General features: G+C 45.1%; 1 long non-coding RNA gene across 1 annotated transcript in view; it reads right to left on the bottom strand.

Moving 5' to 3' along the window:
• The window catches only part of LOC142491881 (uncharacterized), an 86,395-nt gene that overhangs the window by 8,861 nt on the left and 54,616 nt on the right, over positions 1–22,918 (bottom strand). The window contains exons 3-4 of the long non-coding RNA XR_012800568.1: positions 8,041–8,091; positions 7,770–7,856 (exon numbers count right to left, since the gene is read on the bottom strand). This is a non-coding gene — a long non-coding RNA (uncharacterized LOC142491881). The remainder of the gene's footprint in view (positions 1–7,769; positions 7,857–8,040; positions 8,092–22,918) is intronic.

The following is a 22,918-nucleotide window of genomic DNA, read 5'->3' as shown; positions in this document are numbered from 1 at the left end:
ACACAGACATACATAAATACACACATACATAGACACATACACACAGACATACATCAATACACACACACACACACACACACAGACACACACACACACACACACACACACACACACACACACACACACACACACACACACACACACACACACACACACACACACACACACACACACACACACACATACACACATACATAGACACATACACACAGACATACATAAATACACACAAACATAGACACACACACATACATACATAAATACACACATACATAGACACATACACACAGACATACATAAATACACACATACACACAGACATACATAAATACACACATACATAGACACATGCACACAGACATAGATACACACACATACATACATAAATACACACATACATAGATACACACAGACATACATAAATACACACATACATAGACACACACACACACACATACATACATAAATACACACATACACACAGACATACATAAATACACACATACATAGACACATGTACACAGACATACATAAATACACACATACATAGACACACACACACACATACATAGACACACACACATACATACATACATACACACATACATAGACACATACACACAGACATACATAAATACACACAAACATAGACACACACACATACATACATAAATACACACATACATAGACACATACACACAGACATACATAAATACACACATACATAGACACACACACATACATACATACATAACTACACACATACATAGACACACACACACACATACATACATAAATACACACATACATAGACACACACACATACATACATACACACATACATAGACACATACACACAGACGTACATAAATACACACATACATAGACACATACACACAGACATAAATAAATACACACATACATAGACACATACACACAGACAAACATAAATACACACATACATAGACACACACACAGACATACATAAATACACACATACATACAGTAGACACACACACACAGACATACATAAATGCACACATACATAGACACACACACACAGACATACATAAATACACACATACATAGACAGATACACACAGACATACATAAATACACACATACATAGACACACACACATACATAGAGACACACACACATACATAGACACACACATACATAGACACACACAAATACATAGACACACACAAATACATAGACACACACATACATAGACACACACACACATACATAGACACACACACACACATACATACATAAATACACACATACACACAGACATACATAAATACACACATACATAGACACACACACACACATACATACATAAATACACACATACACACAGACATACATAAATACACACATACATAGACACATGTACACAGACATACATAAATACACACATACATAGACACACACACACACATACATAGACACACACACATACATACATAAATACACACATACATAGACACATACACACAGACGTACATAAATACACACATACATAGACACATACACACAGACAAACATAAATACACACATACATAGACACACACACAGACATACATAAATACACACATACATACAGTAGACACACACACACAGACATACATAAATGCACACATACATAGACACACACACACAGACATACATAAATACACACATACATAGACACATACACACAGACATACATAAATACACACATACATAGACACACACACATACATAGAGACACACACACATACATAGACACACACATACATAGACACACACATACATAGACACACACAAATACATAGACACACACATACATAGACACACACACACACACACATACATAGACACACACATACATAGACACACACACACACACACACACACACACACATACATAGACACACACACATACATAGACACACACACACATACATAGACACACACACACATACATAGACACACACATACATAGACACACACACACATACATAGACACACACATACATAGACACACACACACATACATACGTATAATGAATAACATGTGACAGTCGCAGCCGAGAACCCAATACCTGCTATTAAAGTGAGTGGCAGGCAGGGATCGTGCTTGAATAACTTGAATAACCCTAACCCTAACTCTGCGTGTTTGAGTCCATATTACACAAAATCCGGCTTCATATAATGTGCTACACATATTTCTGCAGTGAGATGAAACACTCAGGCCAGGATCCCAGTGGCCGCTGCGACGTGCGCGTCACATAGAACCACCCTCTATGGGGCAGTCCCCAGTGGTCGCTGCGGCGCGTTCTACTGTGTGCGCGTCACACAGCACAGACCTCTATGGGGAAGGCCTCAGTGGCCGCTGCGGCGCGTTCTACGGTGTGCGCGTCACACAGAACCACCCTCTATGGGGCAGTCCCCAGTGGTCGCTGCGGCGCGTTCTACGGTGTGCGCGTCACACAGAACCACCCTCTATGGGGCAGTCCCCAGTGGCCGCTGCGGCGCGTTCTACTGTGTGCGCGTCACACAGCACAGACCTCTATGGGGAAGGCCTCAGTGGCCGCTGCGGTGCACGCTACGGCATGCACGTCACACAGCACAGCCCTCTATGGAGAAGGCCTCAGAGCGCAGTATAGAGTGCAGAGTGCAGAACAGAGTGCAGAGTGCAGAACAGAGTGCAGAGTGGAGTGCAGAGTGCAGAGTGGAGTACAGAGTGCAGAGTGCAGAACAGAGCGCAGAGCGCAGTATAGAGTGCAGAGTGCAGAGTGGAGTACAGAGTGCAGAACAGAGTGCAGAGTGCAGAACAGAGTGCAGAACAGAGTGCAGAACAGAGTGCAGAACAGAGTGCAGAGTGGAGTGCAGAGTGCAGAGTGGAGTACAGAGTGCAGAGTGCAGAACAGAGTGCAGAGCGCAGTATAGAGTGCAGAGCGCAGAGTGCAGAACAGAGTGCAGAGTGGAGTACAGAGTGCAGAACAGAGCGCAGAACAGAGCGCAGAACAGAGCGCAGAACAGAGCGCAGAACAGAGCGCAGAGCATAGTATAGAGCGCAGTGCGCAGAGTGCAGAACAGAGTGCAGAGTGGAGTACAGAGTGCAGAACAGAGCGCAGAACAGAGCGCAGAGCGCAGTATAGAGCGCAGTACGCAGAGTGCAGAGTGGAGTGCAGAGTGCAGAACAGAGCACAGAATAGAGCACAGAGCGTAGTGCAGAGTAGAGTGCAGAACAGAGCACAGAACAGAGTGCAGAGCGCAGTATGCAGAGTGCAGAACAGAGTGCAGAGTGCAGAAGAGAGTGCAGAGTGCAGAGTGGAGTGCAGAGTGCAGAGTAGAGTACAGAGTGCAGAACAGGGCACAGAACAGAGTGCAGAGTGCAGAGTGGAGTGCAGATTGGAGTACAGAGTGCAGAGTGCAGAACAGAGCACAGAATAGAGCACAGAGCGTAGTGCAGAGTGCAGAACAGAGTGCAGAGTGGAGTGCAGAGTGGAGTACAGAGTGCAGAGTGCAGAGTGCAGAAAAGAGCACAGAATAGAGCGCAGAGCGCAGTATAGAGCGCAGTGAGCAGAGTGCAGAACAGAGTGCAGAGTGGAGTGCAGAGTACAGAGTGCAGAACAGAGCACAGAACAGAGTGCAGAGTGCAGAACAGAGTGCAGAGTGGAGTGCAGAGTGGAGTACAGAGTGCAGAGTGCAGAACAGAGCGCAGTATAGAGCGCAGTGAGCAGAGCGCAGTATAGAGTGCAGAGTGCAGAGTGGAGTGCAGAGTGGAGTGCAGTGTGGAGTGCAGTGTGGAGTGCAGTGTGGAGTGCAGAGTGGAGTGCAGAGTGGAGTGCAGAGTGCAGAACAGAGTGCAGAACAGAGCGCAGAACAGAGCACAGAACAGAGCACAGAACAGAGCATAGTATAGATCGCAGTGCACAGAGTGCAGAACAGAGTGCAGAGTGGAGTACAAAGTGCAGAACAGAGCGCAGAACAGAGCGCAGAGCGCAGTATAGAGCGCACTACGCAGAGTGCAGAACAGAGTGCAGAGTGCAGAACAGAGTGCAGAGTGCAGAACAGAGTGCAGAGTGGAGTGCAGAGTGGAGTACAGAGTGCAGAGTGCAGAACAGAGCACAGAATAGAGCACAGAGCGTAGTGCAGTGTGCAGAACAGAGTGCAGAGTGGAGTGCAGAGTGGAGTGCAGAGTGGAGTGCAGAGTGGAGTGCAGAGTGGAGTGCAGAGTGGAGTGCAGAGTGGAGAACAGAGTGCAGAGTGCAGAACAGAGTGCAGAGTGCAGAACAGAGCACAGAACAGAGTGCAGAGTGCAGAGTGGAGTACAGAGTGCAGAACAGAGCACAGAACAGAGTGCAGAGTGCAGAACAGAGTGCAGAGTGGAGTACAGAGTGGAGTACAGAGTGCAGAGTGCAGAACAGAGCACAGAATAGAGCGCAGAGCGCAGTATAGAGCGCAGTGAGCAGAGTGCAGAACAGAGTGCAGAGTGGAGTGCAGAGTGCAGAGTGCAGAATAGAGCACAGAACAGAGCGCAGAGCGCAGTATAGAGCGCAGTATGCAGAGTGCAGAACAGAGTGCAGAGTGCAGAACAGAGTGCAGAGTAGAGTGCAGAGTAGAGTACAGAGTGCAGAACAGAGCACAGAATAGAGTGCAGAGCGCAGTATAGAGTGCAGTGAGCAGAGTGCAGAACAGAGTGCAGAGTGCAGAACAGAGCGCAGTATAGAGTGCAGAGTGGAGTACAGAGTGCAGAACAGAGCGTAGAACAGAGCACAGAGCGCAGAATAGAGTGCAGAACAGAGTGCAGTATAGAGCGCAGTATAAAGCGCAGTGCGCAGAGCGCAGTATAAAGCGCAGTGCGCAGAGTGTAGTACAGAGTGCAGTATAAAGCGCAGTGCGCAGCATAAAGCACAGTGCGCAGAGCGCAGTATAAAGCACAGTGCGCAGAGCGCAGAGTGCAGTACAGAGCGCAGAGTGCAGGTCACAGAGTGCAGGTCACAGAGTGCAGGTCACAGAGTGCAGGTCACAGAGTGCAGAACAGAGTGCAGAACAGAGTGCAGTGCGCAGACTGCAGTGCGCAGAGTGCAGTGTGCCGAGTGCAGTGTGCTGAGTGCAGAACAGAGTGCAGAACAGAGTGCAGAACAGAGTGCAGAACAGAGTGCAGAACAGTGTGCAGAACAGAGTGCAGAACAGAGCGCAGAGCGCAGTATAAAGCGCAGTATAAAGCGCAGTGCGCAGTGCAGAACAGAGTGCAGTGTGCAGAGTGCAGAACAGAGTGCAGAACAGAGTGCAGGTCACAGAGTGCAGAACAGAGTGCAGTGTGCAGAGTGCAGAACAGAGTGCAGTATAAAGCGCAGTGTGCAGTGCACAGAGTGCAGAACAGAGCGCAGAGCGCAGTATAAAGCGCAGTGCGCAGTGCACAGAGTGCAGAACAGAGTGCAGAACAGAGTGCAGAACAGAGTGCAGAACAGAGTGCAGAACAGAGTGCAGAACAGAGCGCAGAGCGCAGTATAAAGCGCAGTATAAAGCGCAGTGCGCAGTGCAGAACAGAGTGCAGTGTGCAGAGTGCAGAACAGAGTGCAGAACAGAGTGCAGGTCACAGAGTGCAGAACAGAGTGCAGTGTGCAGAGTGCAGAACAGAGTGCAGTATAAAGCGCAGTGTGCAGTGCACAGAGTGCAGAACAGAGCGCAGAGCGCAGTATAAAGCGCAGTGCACAGAGTGCAGAACAGAGTGCAGGTCACAGAGTGCAGAACAGAGTGCAGTGTGCAGAGTGCAGAACAGAGTGCAGTATAAAGCGCAGTGCACAGAGTGCAGAACAGAGCGCAGTATAAAGCGCAGTGCGCAGTGCACAGAGTGCAGAACAGAGTGCAGGTCACAGAGTGCAGAGCAGAGCGCAGTATAAAGCGCAGTGCAGAACAGCGTGCAGAGCGCAGAGTGCAGGTCACAGAGTGCAGAGAGCGCAGTATAAAGCGCAGTGCGCAGTGCAGAACAGAGTGCAGAACAGCGTGCAGAACAGAGTGCAGGTCACAGAGTGCCAAGCCCAATATCCCGGCACCAACGGGGCGGCTGCATTAAAGAGGGTCGCACAGGGGCTGCTTTGTATGAGGAGTGGGAGTTCCCCTCTCCCTGGGGCTCACAGAGAACTTTACATGAGCCAGATTTCCCCTCAATCTCTCTGAAGGATGACCGGGGGAGGGGGGGAGGAAACAGGAGCCAGGGAAAAGGGGGATACAGGAGGGGGAAGGAGAAGAAATAAGGGAGGAAAGAAGGAGCATGTCTTACAGTCTGTAGGAAAAGATTGAGGGGAGGGAGAGAGAGGGAGGAAGAGAGGAAGAGACAAACAGTGAGAGGGGGAGAGAGTGAGAGAAACAGAGAGCGAGAGAGTGAGAGAGAGAGCGTAAGAGAGGGAGAGAGAGAGGGGAGACAAATAGTGAGAGGGGGAGAGAGTGAGAGACACAGAGAGCGAGAGAGTGAGAGTAAGAGAGGGAGAGAGAGAGGGGAGACAAATAGTGAGAGGGGGAGAGAGTGAGAGACACAGAGAGCGAGAGAGTGAGAGTGAGAGTAAGAGAGGGAGAGAGACAAATAGTGAGTGAGTGAGTGAGTCAGTGAGAGATGGAGAGGGAGAGAGAGGGAGAGCGAGAGACAAATAGTGAGTGAGAGAAGGAGAGGGAGACAGAGGGAGAGAGGGAGAGGGAATGAGAGTGAGAGAGGGAGTAAGGGAGAAAGAGGGAGAGAGGGAGAAAGCGAGAGAGAGTGAGAGGGGGAGGGGGAGTGAGAGAGGGAGGGGTAGTGGGAGAGGGAGGGAGAGTGGGAGAGGGGGAGGGATAGAACTGAATAATGTGTATTTTGCAGTGTTCTCCTATAGATTAGTAACATATAGGGGCTTATATATTCTATAAACCTCGATAAGCCACTTATCGGTCAAAATGCCTACTGCTATTCTGTAAGCCTCGGTAAGTGGACAATTAAGGAATGAATCGACAAATTGTTCAGCTGTCATAACAAAAATCGCTGGGTGAGCGGCGATAAGCCACTTATCGTGCAATTCTAGTAGCTGCGATTAGGTTATCGAGGCCTACTGCACCGACACACTTTATTCGAGCAAATACCCGGTATGTACCTGGCAGATACCTGGAATGCGCCGCTCCTCACCTCTGACAAGCCCCGTTGTGTTTGCCTTCCCAGCCTGGGTTCATGCCTGGCTGACGGGCGGCTGATCTGTTAAATGATAATGATTAGGATTTAATAGGCTGCAATGCTTCGCGTGTCTACCAGATGGCATAAATTCATGAATTGTAATGCAGTATATATATATATACTGTGCAGTATTGCAGCCAGCGGGAATAAAATGCTTCAATCCCTGCCGGAAAATAACTCAATGCACTCGGGCAGAAAACAGTCACAAACCTCAATACACCCGGGTATACCCGAATTCGTGGGACTAGCCGAGCTCGAATAAAGTGTGTCGCCAGTGTATCGCGGCTCCAGGAAAAGGCGTGAAGGTGGTGAGAAGCTGCTGAGAGGCGGCGAGAAGCTGCTGAGAGGCGGCGAGAAGCTGCTGAGAGGCGGCGAGAAGCTGCTGAGAGGCGGCGAGAAGCTGCTGAGAGGCGGCGAGACGGGAATTAGAAAACAAATGCTTTTTTCCTGCTTCGGATTGATGCTGGGGGTCTCCGAAGCTGATACCCATTAATATCAGCACCGGAGACCCCCGGCATCAATCCCATGCAATAATAATGCAAAATGCATTTACAGGCAACTTCATTACCTTAGCGGCAATCTGCTAAGGCAATGAGTGGTCCCCATGGGTGTCCGGGGGTCCTCTGGGGGTCCCCGTGGGCCTGCGGTACCAATCCTGTTTTAAACAATAAATAAATGTGTCATATATTTCAATAAATTCACCTCACACCAAACACATACAGTACAGTAATGGGCAAAATAACTATTATCCAGATATGGATAATAGCTAATTTGCCCATTATTAAAACAAATATTAGCCAGTCAGCATAAATAAAGTAAATAAAAAACATTCTACTTACCCTTGCCATAATGAAGGGTGTCCTCGTCAGCATACTGCAGGGCCATGTTCTCTGTTGCCAGAAAGAATACAATAAATAATACAATCTAATAGCCCCAAAACACTTAATCACCGTAGCGGTTAATAACCGCTATAGTAATTAAGGGGTTAATCCCCGTCCCCCGCTAGCCACCCAGGAGGCCTAACCACCCACCCCAGACCCACTATACCCACCCTGTACCCATATAATATGGGCATGATGAGCCACTGTAGCACTCAATGGTAACCCTAATCAAAAAGCAAAAAGGCCAAAATGCAACAATAATCAAACACAAGCACCTAAACAACACAATTCAATAAACAAAAACACTAGTCAACCAATTAAATAAATACATGCCGTAACCAACTAAACAATGAATTAATTTCAACCAGTAGCCAACAAATCAAGTAATTATTAAAACCACTATCCAACATATCACTTACACATACAGTATTTTAATGTTTACTGGGGGCAGAGAGGGTGAGTTGTGTATTGGTGGCTATTACATACAGTATTGTAATGTTTATTGGGGCACAGGGGGTGGGTTGTGTATTGGTGGCTATTACATACAGTATTGTAATGTTTATTGGGGGCACAGGGGGTGGGTTGTGTATTGGTGGTTATTACATACAGTATTGAAATGTTTATTAGGGGCAGAGGGGGTGGGTTGTGTATTGGTGGCTATTACATACAGTATTGTAATGTTTATTGGGGGCACAGGGGGTGGGTTGTGTATTGGTGGCTATTACATACAGTATTGTAATGTTTATTGGGGGCACAGGGGGTGGGTTGTGTATTGGTGGCTATTACAAACAGTATTATAATGTTTATTGGGGGTACAGGGGGTGGGTTGTGTATTGGTGGCTATTACATACAGTATTGTAATGTTTACAGGCTGCAGACAGGGTGGGTTGTGTATTGGTGGCGATTACATACAGTATTGTAATGTTTATTGGGGGCACAGGGGGCGGGTTGTGTATTGGTGGCTATTACATACAGTACAGTATTGTAATGTTTATTGGGGCAGAGGGGATGGGTTGTGTATTGGTGGCAATTACATACAGTATTGTAATGTTTATTGGGGGCAGAGGGGATGTGTTGTGTATTGGTGGCTATTACATACAGTATTGTAATGTTTTTTGGGGCAGAGCGGGTGGGTTGTGTATTGGTGGCTATTACATACAGTATTGTAATATTTATTGGGGGCAGAGGGGGTGGGTTGTGTATTGGTGGCTATTACATACAGTATTGTAATGTTTATTGGGGGCAGAGGTGGTGGGTTGTGTATTGGTGGCTATTACATACAGTATTGTAATGTTTATTGGGGGCAGAGGGGGTGGGTTGTGTATTGGTGGCTATTACATACAGTATTGTAATGTTTATTGGGGGCAGAGGGGGTGGGTTGTGTATTGGTGGCTATTACATACAGTATTGTAATGTTTATTGGGGGCAGAGGGGGTGGGTTGTGTATTGGTGGCTATTACATACAGTATTGTAATGTTTATTGGGGGCACAGGGGGTGGGTTGTGTATTGGTGGCGATTACATACAGTATTGAAATGTTTATTGGGGGCAGAGGGGGTGGGTTGTGTATTGGTGGCTATTACATACAGTATTGTAATGTTTATTGGGGGCAGAGGGGGTGGGTTGTGTATTGGTGGTTATTACATACAGTATTGTAATGTTTATTGGCGGCAGAGGGGGTGGGTTGTTTATTGGTGGCTATTACATACAGTATTGTAATGTTTATTGGGGGCAGAGGGGGTGGGTTGTGTATTGGTGGCTATTACATACAGTATTGTAATGTTTATTGGGGGCAGAGGGGGTGTGTTGTGTATTGGTGGCTTTTACATACAGTGTTGTAATGTTTATTGGGGGCAGAGGGGGTGGGTTGTGTATTGGTGGCTATTATATACAGTATTGTAATGTTTATTGGGGGCAGAGGGGGTGGGTTGTGTATTGGTGGCTATTATATACAGTATTGTAATGTTTATTGGGGCAGAGGGGGTGGGTTGTGTATTGGTGGCGATTACATACAGTATTGTAATGTTTATTGGGGGGCAGAGGGGGTGGGTTGTGTATTGGTGGCTATTACATACAGTACAGTATTGTAATGTTTATTGGGGGCAGAGGGGTTGGGTTGTGTATTGGTGGCTATTACATACAGTATTGTAATGTTTATTGGCGGCAGAGGGGGTGGGTTGTGTTTTGGTGGCTATTACATACACTATTGTAATGTTTATTGGGGGCAGAGGGGGCGGGTTGTGTATTGGTGGCTATTACATACAGTATTGTAATGTTTATTGGGGGTACAGGGGGTGGGTTGTGTATTGGTGGCGATTACATACAGTATTGTAATGTTTACTGGGGGCAGACAGGGTGGGTTGTGTAGTGGTGGCTATTACATACAGTATTGTAATGTTTATTGGGGCACAGGGGGTGGGTTGTGTATTGGTGGCTATTACATACAGTATTGTAATGTTTATTGGGGGCACAGGGGGTGGGTTGTGTATTGGTGGTTATTACATACAGTATTGTAATGTTTATTAGGGGCAGAGGGGGTGGGTTGTGTATTGGTGGCTATTACATACAGTATTGTAATGTTTATTGGGGGCACAGGGGGTGGGTTGTGTATTGGTGGCTATTACATACAGTATTGTAATGTTTATTGGGGGCACAGGGGGTGGGTTGTGTATTGGTGGCTATTACATACAGTATTATAATGTTTATTGGGGGTACAGGGGGTGGGTTGTGTATTGGTGGCTATTACATACAGTATTGTAATGTTTACAGGCTGCAGACAGGGTGGGTTGTGTATTGGTGGCGATTACATACAGTATTGTAATGTTTATTGGGGGCACAGGGGGCGGGTTGTGTATTGGTGGCTATTACATACAGTATTGTAATGTTTTTTGGGGCAGAGCGGGTGGGTTGTGTATTGGTGGCTATTACATACAGTGTTGTAATGTTTATTGGGGGCAGAGGGGGTGGGTTGTGTATTGGTGGCTATTATATACAGTATTGTAATGTTTATTGGGGGCAGAGGGGGTGGGTTGTGTATTGGTGGCTATTATATACAGTATTGTAATGTTTATTGGGGCAGAGGGGGTGGGTTGTGTATTGGTGGCGATTACATACAGTATTGTAATGTTTATTGGGGGGCAGAGGGGGTGGGTTGTGTATTGGTGGCTATTACATACAGTACAGTATTGTAATGTTTATTGGGGGCAGAGGGGTTGGGTTGTGTATTGGTGGCTATTACATACAGTATTGTAATGTTTATTGGCGGCAGAGGGGGTGGGTTGTGTTTTGGTGGCTATTACATACACTATTGTAATGTTTATTGGGGGCAGAGGGGGCGGGTTGTGTATTGGTGGCTATTACATACAGTATTGTAATGTTTATTGGGGGTACAGGGGGTGGGTTGTGTATTGGTGGCGATTACATACAGTATTGTAATGTTTACTGGGGGCAGACAGGGTGGGTTGTGTAGTGGTGGCTATTACATACAGTATTGTAATGTTTATTGGCGGCAGAGGGGGTGGGTTGTGTATTGGTGTATATTACATACAGTATTGTAATGTTTATTGGGGGCACAGGGGGTGGGTTGTGTATTGGTGGTTATTACATACAGTATTGTAATGTTTATTGGGGGCAGAGGGGGTGGGTTGTGTATTGGTGGCTATTACATACAGTATTGTAATGTTTATTGGGGCAGAGGGGGTGGGTTGTGTATTGGTGGCGATTACATACAGTATTGAAATGTTTATTGGGGGCAGAGGGGGTGGGTTGTGTATTGGTGGCTATTACATACAGTATTGTAATGTTTATTGGCGGCAGAGGGGGTGGGTTGTTTATTGATGCTATTACATACAGTATTGTAATGTTTATTGGGGGCACAGGGGGTGGGTTGTGTATTGGTGGCGATTACATACAGTATTGTAATGTTTATTGGGAGCACAGGGGGTGGGTTGTGTATTGGTGGTTATTACATACAGTATTGTAATGTTTATTGGCGGCAGAGGGGGTGGGTTGTTTATTGGTGGCTGTTACATACAGTATTGTAATGTTTATTGGGGGCAGAGGGGGTGGGTTGTGTATTGGTGGCTATTACATACAGTATTGTAATGTTTATTGGCGGCAGAGGGGTTGGGTTGTGTTTTGGTGGCTATTACATACACTATTGTAATGTTTATTGGGGGCAGAGGGGGTGGGTTGTGTATTGGTGGCTATTACATACAGTATTGTAATGTTTATTGGGGCAGAGGGGGTGGGTTGTGTATTGGTGGAGATTACATACAGTATTGTAATGTTTATTGGGGGGCAGAGGGGGTGGGTTGTGTATTGGTGGCTATTACATACAGTATTGTAATGTTTATTGGGGGCAGAGGGGTTGGGTTGTGTATTGGTGGCTATTACATACAGTATTGTAATGTTAATTGGCGGCAGAGGGGGTGGGTTGTGTTTTGGTGGCTATTACATACACTATTGTAATGTTTATTGGGGGCAGAGGGGGTGGGTTGTGTATTGGTGGCGATTACATACAGTATTGTAATGTTTATTGGGGGCAGAGGGGGTGTGTTGTGTATTGGTGGCTATTACATACAGTATTGTAATGTTTTTTGGGGGCAGAGCGGGTGGGTTGTGTATTGGTGGCTATTACATAAAGTATTGTAATATTTATTGGGGGCAGAGGGGGTGGGTTGTGTATTGGTGGCTATTACATACAGTATTGTAATGTTTATTGGCGGCAGAGGGGGTGGGTTGTTTATTGGTGCTATTACATACAGTATTGTAATGTTTATTGGGGGCACAGGGGGTGGGTTGTGTATTGGTGGCGATTACATACAGTATTGTAATGTTTATTGGGGGCACAGGGGGTGGGTTGTGTATTGGTGGTTATTACATACAGTATTGTAATGTTTATTGGCGGCAGAGGGGGTGGGTTGTTTATTGGTGGCTGTTACATACAGTATTGTAATGTTTATTGGGGGCAGAGGGGGTGGGTTGTGTATTGGTGGCTATTACATACAGTATTGTAATGTTTATTGGCGGCAGAGGGGTTGGGTTGTGTTTTGGTGGCTATTACATACACTATTGTAATGTTTATTGGGGGCAGAGGGGGTGGGTTGTGTATTGGTGGCTATTACATACAGTATTGTAATGTTTATTGGGGCAGAGGGGGTGGGTTGTGTATTGGTGGAGATTTCATACAGTATTGTAATGTTTATTGGGGGGCAGAGGGGGTGGATTGTGTATTGGTGGCTATTACATACAGTATTGTAATGTTTATTGGGGGCAGAGGGGTTGGGTTGTGTATTGGTGGCTATTACATACAGTATTGTAATGTTAATTGGGGCAGAGGGGGTGGGTTGTGTATTGGTGGCTATTACATACAGTATTGTAATGTTTATTGGGGGCAGAGGGGGTGTGTTGTGTATTGGTGGCTATTACATACAGTATTGTAATGTTTTTTGGGGGCAGAGCGGGTGGGTTGTGTTTTGGTGGCTATTACTGTACATACACTATTGTAATGTTTATTGGGGGCAGAGGGGGTGGGTTGTGTATTGGTGGCGATTACATACAGTATTGTAATGTTTATTGGGGGCAGAGGGGGTGGGTTGTGTATTGGTGGCTATTACATACAGTATTGTAATGTTTATTGGGGGCACAGGGGCGGGTTGTGTATTGGTGGCTATTACATACAGTATTGTAATGTTTATTGGGGCAGAGGGGGTGGGTTGTGTATTGGTGGCTATTACATACAGTATTGTAATGTTTATTGGGGGCAGAGGGGGTGTGTTGTGTATTGGTGGCTATTACATACAGTATTGTAATGTTTTTTGGGGGCAGAGCGGGTGGGTTGTGTATTGGTGGCTATTACATAAAGTATTGTAATATTTATTGCGGGCAGAGGGGGTGGGTTGTGTATTGGTGGCGATTACATACAGTATTGTAATGTTTACTGGGGGCAGAGGGGGTGGGTTGTGTATTGGTGGCTATTACATACACTATTGTAATGTTTATTGGGGGCAGAGGGGGTGGATTGTGTATTGGTGGCTATTACATACAGTATTATAATGTTTATTGGGGGCACAGGGGGTGGGTTGTGTATTGGTGGCTATTACATACAGTATTGTAATGTTTATTGGGGCAGAGGGTGTGGGTTGTGTATGGGTGGCTATTACATACAGTATTGTAATGTTTATTGGGGCAGAGGGGGTGGGTTGTGTATTGGTGGAGATTACATACAGTATTGTAATGTTTATTGGGGGCAGAGGGGGTGGGTTGTGTATTGGTGGCTATTACATACAGTATTGTAATGTTTATTGGGGGCAGAGGGGGTGGGTTGTGTATTGGTGGCTATTACATACAGTATTGTAATGTTTATTGGGGCAGAGGGGGTGGGTTGTGTATTGGTGGAGATTACATACAGTATTGTAATGTTTATTGGGGGGCAGAGGGGGTGGGTTGTGTATTGGTGGCTATTACATACAGTATTGTAATGTTTATTGGGGGCAGAGGTGTTGGGTTGTGTATTGGTGGCTATTACATACAGTATTGTAATGTTAATTGGCGGCAGAGGGGGTGGGTTGTGTTTTGGTGGCTATTACATACACTATTGTAATGTTTATTGGGGGCAGAGGGGGTGGGTTGTGTATTGGTGGCTATTACATACAGTATTGTAATGTTTATTGGGGGCACAGGGGCGGGTTGTGTATTGGTGGCTATTACATACAGTATTGTAATGTTTATTGGGGCAGAGGGGTGGGTTGTGTATTGGTGGCTATTACATACAGTATTGTAATGTTTATTAGGGGCAGAGGGGGTGGGTTGTGTATTGGTGGCTATTACATACAGTATTGTAATGTTTATTGGGGGCAGAGGGGGTGTGTTGTGTATTGGTGGCTATTACATACAGTATTGTAATGTTTTTTGGGGGCAGAGCGGGTGGGTTGTGTATTGGTGGCTATTATATAAAGTATTGTAATATTTATTGGGGGCAGAGGGGGTGGGTTGTGTATTGGTGGCGATTACATACAGTATTGTAATGTTTACTGGGGGCAGAGGGGGTGGGTTGTGTATTGGTGGCTATTACATACACTATTGTAATGTTTATTGGGGGCAGAGGGGGTGGATTGTGTATTGGTGGCTATTACATACAGTATTATAATGTTTATTGGGGGCACAGGGGTGGGTTGTGTATTGGTGGCTATTACATACAGTATTGTAATGTTTATTGGGGCAGAGGGGGTGGGTTGTGTATGGGTGGCTATTACATACAGTATTGTAATGTTTATTGGGGCAGAGGGGGTGGGTTGTGTATTGGTGGCAATTACACACTGTATTGTAATGTTTATTGGGGCAGAGGGGTGGGTTGTGTATTGGTGGCTATTACATACAGTATTGTAATGTTTATTGAGGGCAGAGGGGTGGGTTGTGTATTGGTGGCTATTACATACAGTATTGTAATGTTTATTGGGGGCAGAGGGGGTGGGTTGTGTATTGGTGGCTATTACATACAGTATGTAATGTTTATTGGGGGCAGAGGGGTGGGTTGTGTATTGGTGGCTATTACATACAGTATTGTAATGTTTATTGGGGGCAGAGGGGTTGGGTTGTGTATTGGTGGCTATTACATACAGTATTGTAATGTTTATTGGGGGCAGAGGGGGTGGGTTGTGTATTCGTGGCTATTACATACAGTATTGTAATGTTTATTGGGGGCAGAGGGGGTGGGTTGTGTATTGGTGGCTATTACATACAGTATTGTAATGTTTATTGGGGGCAGAGGGGGTGGGTTGTGTATTGGTGGCTATTACATACAGTATTGTAATGTTTATTGGGGGCAGAGGGGTTGGGTTGTGTATTGGTGGCTTTTACATACAGTATTGTAATGTTTATTGGCGGCAGACAGGGTGGGTTGTGTATTGGTGGCTATTACATACAGTATTGTAATGTTTATTGGGGGCACAGGGGCGGGTTGTGTATTGGTGGCTATTACATACAGTATTGTAATGTTTATTGGGGCAGAGGGGGTGGGTTGTGTATTGGTGGCTATTACATACAGTATTGTAATGTTTATTGGGGGCAGAGGGGGTGTGTTGTGTATTGGTGGCTATTACATACAGTATTGTAATGTTTTTTGGGGGCAGAGCGGGTGGGTTGTGTATTGGTGGCTATTACATAAAGTATTGTAATATTTATTGGGGGCAGAGGGGGTGGGTTGTGTATTGGTGGCGATTACATACAGTATTGTAATGTTTACTGGGGGCAGAGGGGGTGGGTTGTGTATTGGTGGCTATTACATACATATTGTAATGTTTATTGGGGGCAGAGGGGGTGGATTGTGTATTGGTGGCTATTACATACAGTATTATAATATTTATTGGGGGCACAGGGGGTGGGTTGTGTATTGGTGGCTATTACATACAGTATTGTAATGTTTATTGGGGGCAGAGGGGATGGGTTGTGTATTGGTGGCTATTACAAACAGTATTGTAATGTTTATTGGGGCAGAGGGAGTGGGTTGTGTATGGGTGGCTATTACATACAGTATTGTAATGTTTATTGGGGCAGAGGGGGTGGGTTGTGTATTGGTGGCTATTACATACAGTATTGTAATGTTTATTGGGGCAGAGGGGGTGGGTTGTGTATTGGTGGCTATTTCATACAGTATTGTAATGTTTATTGAGGGCAGAGGGGTGGGTTGTGTATTGGTGGCTATTACATACAGTATTGTAATGTTTATTGAGGGCAGAGGGGTGGGTTGTGTATTGGTGGCTATTACATACAGTATTGTAATGTTTATTGGGGGCAGAGGGGGTGGGTTGTGTATTGGTGGCTATTACATACAGTATGTAATGTTTATTGGGGGCAGAGGGGTTGGGTTGTGTATTGGTGGCTATTACATACAGTATTGTAATGTTTATTGGGGGCAGAGGGGTTGGGTTGTGTATTGGTGGCTATTACATACAGTATTGTAATGTTTATTGGGGGCAGAGGGGGTGGGTTGTGTATTGGTGGCTATTACATACAGTATGTAATGTTTATTGGGGGCAGAGGGGTGGTTTGTGTATTGGTGGCTATTACATACAGTATTGTAATGTTTATTGGGGGCAGAGGGGTTGGGTTGTGTATTGGTGGCTATTACATACAGTATTGTAATGTTTATTGGGGGCAGAGGGGGTGGGTTGTGTATTCGTGGCTATTACATACAGTATTGTAATGTTTATTGGGGGCAGAGGGGGTGGGTTGTGTATTGGTGGCTATTACATACAGTATTGTAATGTTTATTGGGGGCAGAGGGGGTGGGTTGTGTATTGGTGGCTATTACATACAGTATTGTAATGTTTATTGGGGGCAGACAGGGTGGGTTGTGTATTGGTGGCTATTACATACAGTATTGTAATGTTTATTGGGGGCACAGGGGCGGGTTGTGTATTGGTGGCTATTACATACAGTATTGTAATGTTTATTGGGGCAGAGGGGGTGGGTTGTGTATTGGTGGCTATTACATACAGTATTGTAATGTTTATTGGGGGCAGAGGGGGTGTGTTGTGTATTGGTGGCTATTACATACAGTATTGTAATGTTTTTTGGGGGCAGAGCGGGTGGGTTGTGTTTTGGTGGCTATTACATAAAGTATTGTAATATTTATTGAGGGCAGAGGGGGTGGGTTGTGTATTGGTGGCGATTACATACAGTATTGTAATGTTTACTGGGGGCAGAGGGGGTGGGTTGTGTATTGGTGGCTATTACATACACTATTGTAATGTTTATTGGGGGCAGAGGGGGTGGATTGTGTATTGGTGGCTATTACATACAGTATTATAATATTTATTGGGGGCACAGGGGGTGGGTTGTGTATTGGTGGCTATTACATACAGTATTGTAATGTTTATTGGGGGCAGAGGGGATGGGTTGTGTATTGGTGGCTATTACAAACAGTATTGTAATGTTTATTGGGGCAGAGGGAGTGGGTTGTGTATGGGTGGCTATTACATACAGTATTGTAATGTTTATTGGGGCAGAGGGGGTGGGTTGTGTATTGGTGGCTATTACATACAGTATTGTAATGTTTATTGGGGCAGAGGGGGTGGGTTGTGTATTGGTGGCTATTTCATACAGTATTGTAATGTTTATTGAGGGCAGAGGGGTGGGTTGTGTATTGGTGGCTATTACATACAGTATTGTAATGTTTATTGGGGGCAGAGGGGGTGGGTTGTGTATTGGTGGCTATTACATACAGTATTGTAATGTTTATTGGGGGCAGAGGGGGTGGGTTGTGTATTGGTGGCGATTACATACAGTATGTAATGTTTATTGGGGGCAGAGGGGGTGGGTTGTGTATTGGTGGCTATTACATACAGTATTGTAATGTTTATTGGGGGCAGAGGGGTTGGGTTGTGTATTGGTGGCTATTACAAACAGTATTGTAATGTTTATTGGGGGCAGAGGGGGTGGGTTGTGTATTGGTGGCTATTACATACAGTATTGTAATGTTTATTGGGGGCAGAGGGGGTGGGTTGTGTATTGGTGACTATTACATACAGTATTGTAATGTTTATTGGGGGCAGAGGGTGTGGGTTGTGTATTGGTGGCTATTACATACAGTATTGTAATGTTTATTGGGGGCAGAGGGGTTGGGTTGTGTATTGGTGGCTATTACAAACAGTATTGTAATGTTTATTGGGGGCAGAGGGGGTGGGTTGTGTATTGGTGGCTATTACATACAGTATTGTAATGTTTATTGGGGGCAGAGGGGGTGGGTTGTGTATTGGTGATTATTACATACAGTATTGTAATGTTTATTGGGGGCAGAGGGGGTGGGTTGTGTATTGGTGGCTATTACATACAGTATTGTAATGTTTATTGGGGCCCAGGGGGTGGGTTGTGTATTGGTGGCTATTACATACAGTATTGTAATGTTTATTGGGGGCAGAGGGGGTGGGGTTTGTATTGGTGGCTATTCCATATAGTATTGTAATGTTTATTGGGGGCACAGGTTGTGGGTTGTGTATTGGTGGCTATTACATACAGTATTGTAATGTTTATTGGGGGCAGAGGGGTTGGGTTGTGTATTGGTGGCTATTACATACAGTATTGTAATGTTAATTGGCGGCAGAGGGGGTGGGTTGTGTTTTGGTGGCTATTACATAAACTATTGTAATGTTTATTGGGGGCAGAGGGGGTGGGTTGTGTATTGGTGGCTATTACATACAGTATTGTAATGTTTATTGGGGGCACAGGGGCGGGTTGTGTATTGGTGGCTATTACATACAGTATTGTAATGTTTATTGGGGCAGAGGGGTGGGTTGTGTATTGGTGGCTATTACATAAAGTATTGTAATGTTTATTGGGGGCAGAGGGGGTGGGTTGTGTATTGGTGGCTATTACATACAGTATTGTAATGTTTATTGGGGGCAGAGGGGGTGTGTTGTGTATTGGTGGCTATTACATACAGTATTGTAATGTTTTTTGGGGGCAGAGCGGGTGGGTTGTGTATTGGTGGCTATTACATAAAGTATTGTAATATTTATTGGGGGCAGAGGGGGTGGGTTGTGTATTGGTGGCGATTACATACAGTATTGTAATGTTTACTGGGGGCAGAGGGGGTGGGTTGTGTATTGGTGGCTATTACATACACTATTGTAATGTTTATTGGGGGCAGAGGGGGTGGATTGTGTATTGGTGGCTATTACATACAGTATTATAATGTTTATTGGGGGCACAGGGGGTGGGTTGTGTATTGGTGGCTATTACATACAGTATTGTAATGTTTATTGGGGCAGAGGGGGTGGGTTGTGTATGGGTGGCTATTACATACAGTATTGTAATGTTTATTGGGGCAGAGGGGGTGGGTTGTGTATTGGTGGCAATTACATACTGTATTGTAATGTTTATTGGGGCAGAGGGGGTGGGTTGTGTATTGGTGGCAATTACATACTGTATTGTAATGTTTATTGGGGCAGAGGGGTGGGTTGTGTATTGGTGGCTATTACATACAGTATTGTAATGTTTATTGAGGGCAGAGGGGTGGGTTGTGTATTGGTGGCTATTACATACAGTATTGTAATGTTTATTGGGGGCAGAGGGGGTGGGTTGTGTATTGGTGGCTATTACATACAGTATGTAATGTTTATTGGGGGCAGAGGGGTGGGTTGTGTATTGGTGGCTATTACATACAGTATTGTAATGTTTATTGGGGGCAGAGGGGTTGGGTTGTGTATTGGTGGCTATTACATACAGTATTGTAATGTTTATTGGGGGCAGAGGAGGTGGTTTGTGTATTCGTGGCTATTACATACAGTATTGTAATGTTTATTGGGGGCAGAGGGGGTGGGTTGTGTATTGGTGGCTATTACATACAGTATTGTAATGTTTATTGGGGGCAGAGGGGGTGGGTTGTGTATTGGTGGCTATTACATACAGTATTGTAATGTTTATTGGGGGCAGAGGGGTTGGGTTGTGTATTGGTGGCTTTTACATACAGTATTGTAATGTTTATTGGCGGCAGACAGGGTGGGTTGTGTATTGGTGGCTATTACATACAGTATTGTAATGTTTATTGGGGGCACAGGGGCGGGTTGTGTATTGGTGGCTATTACATACAGTATTGTAATGTTTATTGGGGCAGAGGGGGTGGGTTGTGTATTGGTGGCTATTACATACAGTATTGTAATGTTTATTGGGGGCAGAGGGGGTGTGTTGTGTATTGGTGGCTATTACATACAGTATTGTAATGTTTTTTGGGGGCAGAGCGGGTGGGTTGTGTATTGGTGGCTATTACATAAAGTATTGTAATATTTATTGGGGGCAGAGGGGGTGGGTTGTGTATTGGTGGCGATTACATACAGTATTGTAATGTTTACTGGGGGCAGAGGGGGTGGGTTGTGTATTGGTGGCTATTACATACACTATTGTAATGTTTATTGGGGGCAGAGGGGGTGGATTGTGTATTGGTGGCTATTACATACAGTATTATAATATTTATTGGGGGCACAGGGGGTGGGTTGTGTATTGGTGGCTATTACATACAGTATTGTAATGTTTATTGGGGGCAGAGGGGATGGGTTGTGTATTGGTGGCTATTACAAACAGTATTGTAATGTTTATTGGGGCAGAGGGAGTGGGTTGTGTATGGGTGGCTATTACATACAGTATTGTAATGTTTATTGGGGCAGAGGGGGTGGGTTGTGTATTGGTGGCTATTACATACAGTATTGTAATGTTTATTGGGGCAGAGGGGGTGGGTTGTGTATTGGTGGCTATTTCATACAGTATTGTAATGTTTATTGAGGGCAGAGGGGTGGGTTGTGTATTGGTGGCTATTACATACAGTATTGTAATGTTTATTGGGGGCAGAGGGGGTGGGTTGTGTATTGGTGGCTATTACATACAGTATTGTAATGTTTATTGGGGGCAGAGGGGGTGGGTTGTGTATTGGTGGCGATTACATACAGTATGTAATGTTTATTGGGGGCAGAGGGTGTGGGTTGTGTATTGGTGGCTATTACATACAGTATTGTAATGTTTATTGGGGGCAGAGGGGTTGGGTTGTGTATTGGTGGCTATTACAAACAGTATTGTAATGTTTATTGGGGGCAGAGGGGGTGGGTTGTGTATTGGTGGCTATTACATACAGTATTGTAATGTTTATTGGGGGCAGAGGGGGTGGGTTGTGTATTGGTGACTATTACATACAGTATTGTAATGTTTATTGGGGGCAGAGGGTGTGGGTTGTGTATTGGTGGCTATTACATACAGTATTGTAATGTTTATTGGGGGCAGAGGGGGTGGGTTGTGTATTGGTGGCTATTACATACAGTATGTAATGTTTATTGGGGGCAGAGGGGTGGGTTGTGTATTGGTGGCTATTACATACAGTATTGTAATGTTTATTGGGGGCAGAGGGGTTGGGTTGTGTATTGGTGGCTATTACATACAGTATTGTAATGTTTATTGGGGGCAGAGGGGGTGGGTTGTGTATTCGTGGCTATTACATACAGTATTGTAATGTTTATTGGGGGCAGAGGGGGTGGGTTGTGTATTGGTGGCTATTACATACAGTATTGTAATGTTTATTGGGGGCAGAGGGGGTGGGTTGTGTATTGGTGGCTATTACATACAGTATTGTAATGTTTATTGGGGGCAGAGGGGTTGGGTTGTGTATTGGTGGCTTTTACATACAGTATTGTAATGTTTATTGGCGGCAGACAGGGTGGGTTGTGTATTGGTGGCTATTACATACAGTATTGTAATGTTTATTGGGGGCACAGGGGCGGGTTGTGTATTGGTGGCTATTACATACAGTATTGTAATGTTTATTGGGGCAGAGGGGGTGGGTTGTGTATTGGTGGCTATTACATACAGTATTGTAATGTTTATTGGGGGCAGAGGGGGTGTGTTGTGTATTGGTGGCTATTACATACAGTATTGTAATGTTTTTTGGGGGCAGAGCGGGTGGGTTGTGTATTGGTGGCTATTACATAAAGTATTGTAATATTTATTGGGGGCAGAGGGGGTGGGTTGTGTATTGGTGGCGATTACATACAGTATTGTAATGTTTACTGGGGGCAGAGGGGGTGGGTTGTGTATTGGTGGCTATTACATACATATTGTAATGTTTATTGGGGGCAGAGGGGGTGGATTGTGTATTGGTGGCTATTACATACAGTATTATAATATTTATTGGGGGCACAGGGGGTGGGTTGTGTATTGGTGGCTATTACATACAGTATTGTAATGTTTATTGGGGGCAGAGGGGATGGGTTGTGTATTGGTGGCTATTACAAACAATATTGTAATGTTTATTGGGGCAGAGGGAGTGGGTTGTGTATGGGTGGCTATTACATACA

The sequence above is a fragment of the Ascaphus truei genome, chromosome 4 (genome assembly GCF_040206685.1).
Source record: "Ascaphus truei isolate aAscTru1 chromosome 4, aAscTru1.hap1, whole genome shotgun sequence".
In the NCBI taxonomy this organism is placed as follows: Eukaryota; Metazoa; Chordata; class Amphibia; order Anura; family Ascaphidae; genus Ascaphus; species Ascaphus truei.
This window is presented reverse-complemented; position numbering and strand designations above follow the sequence as displayed.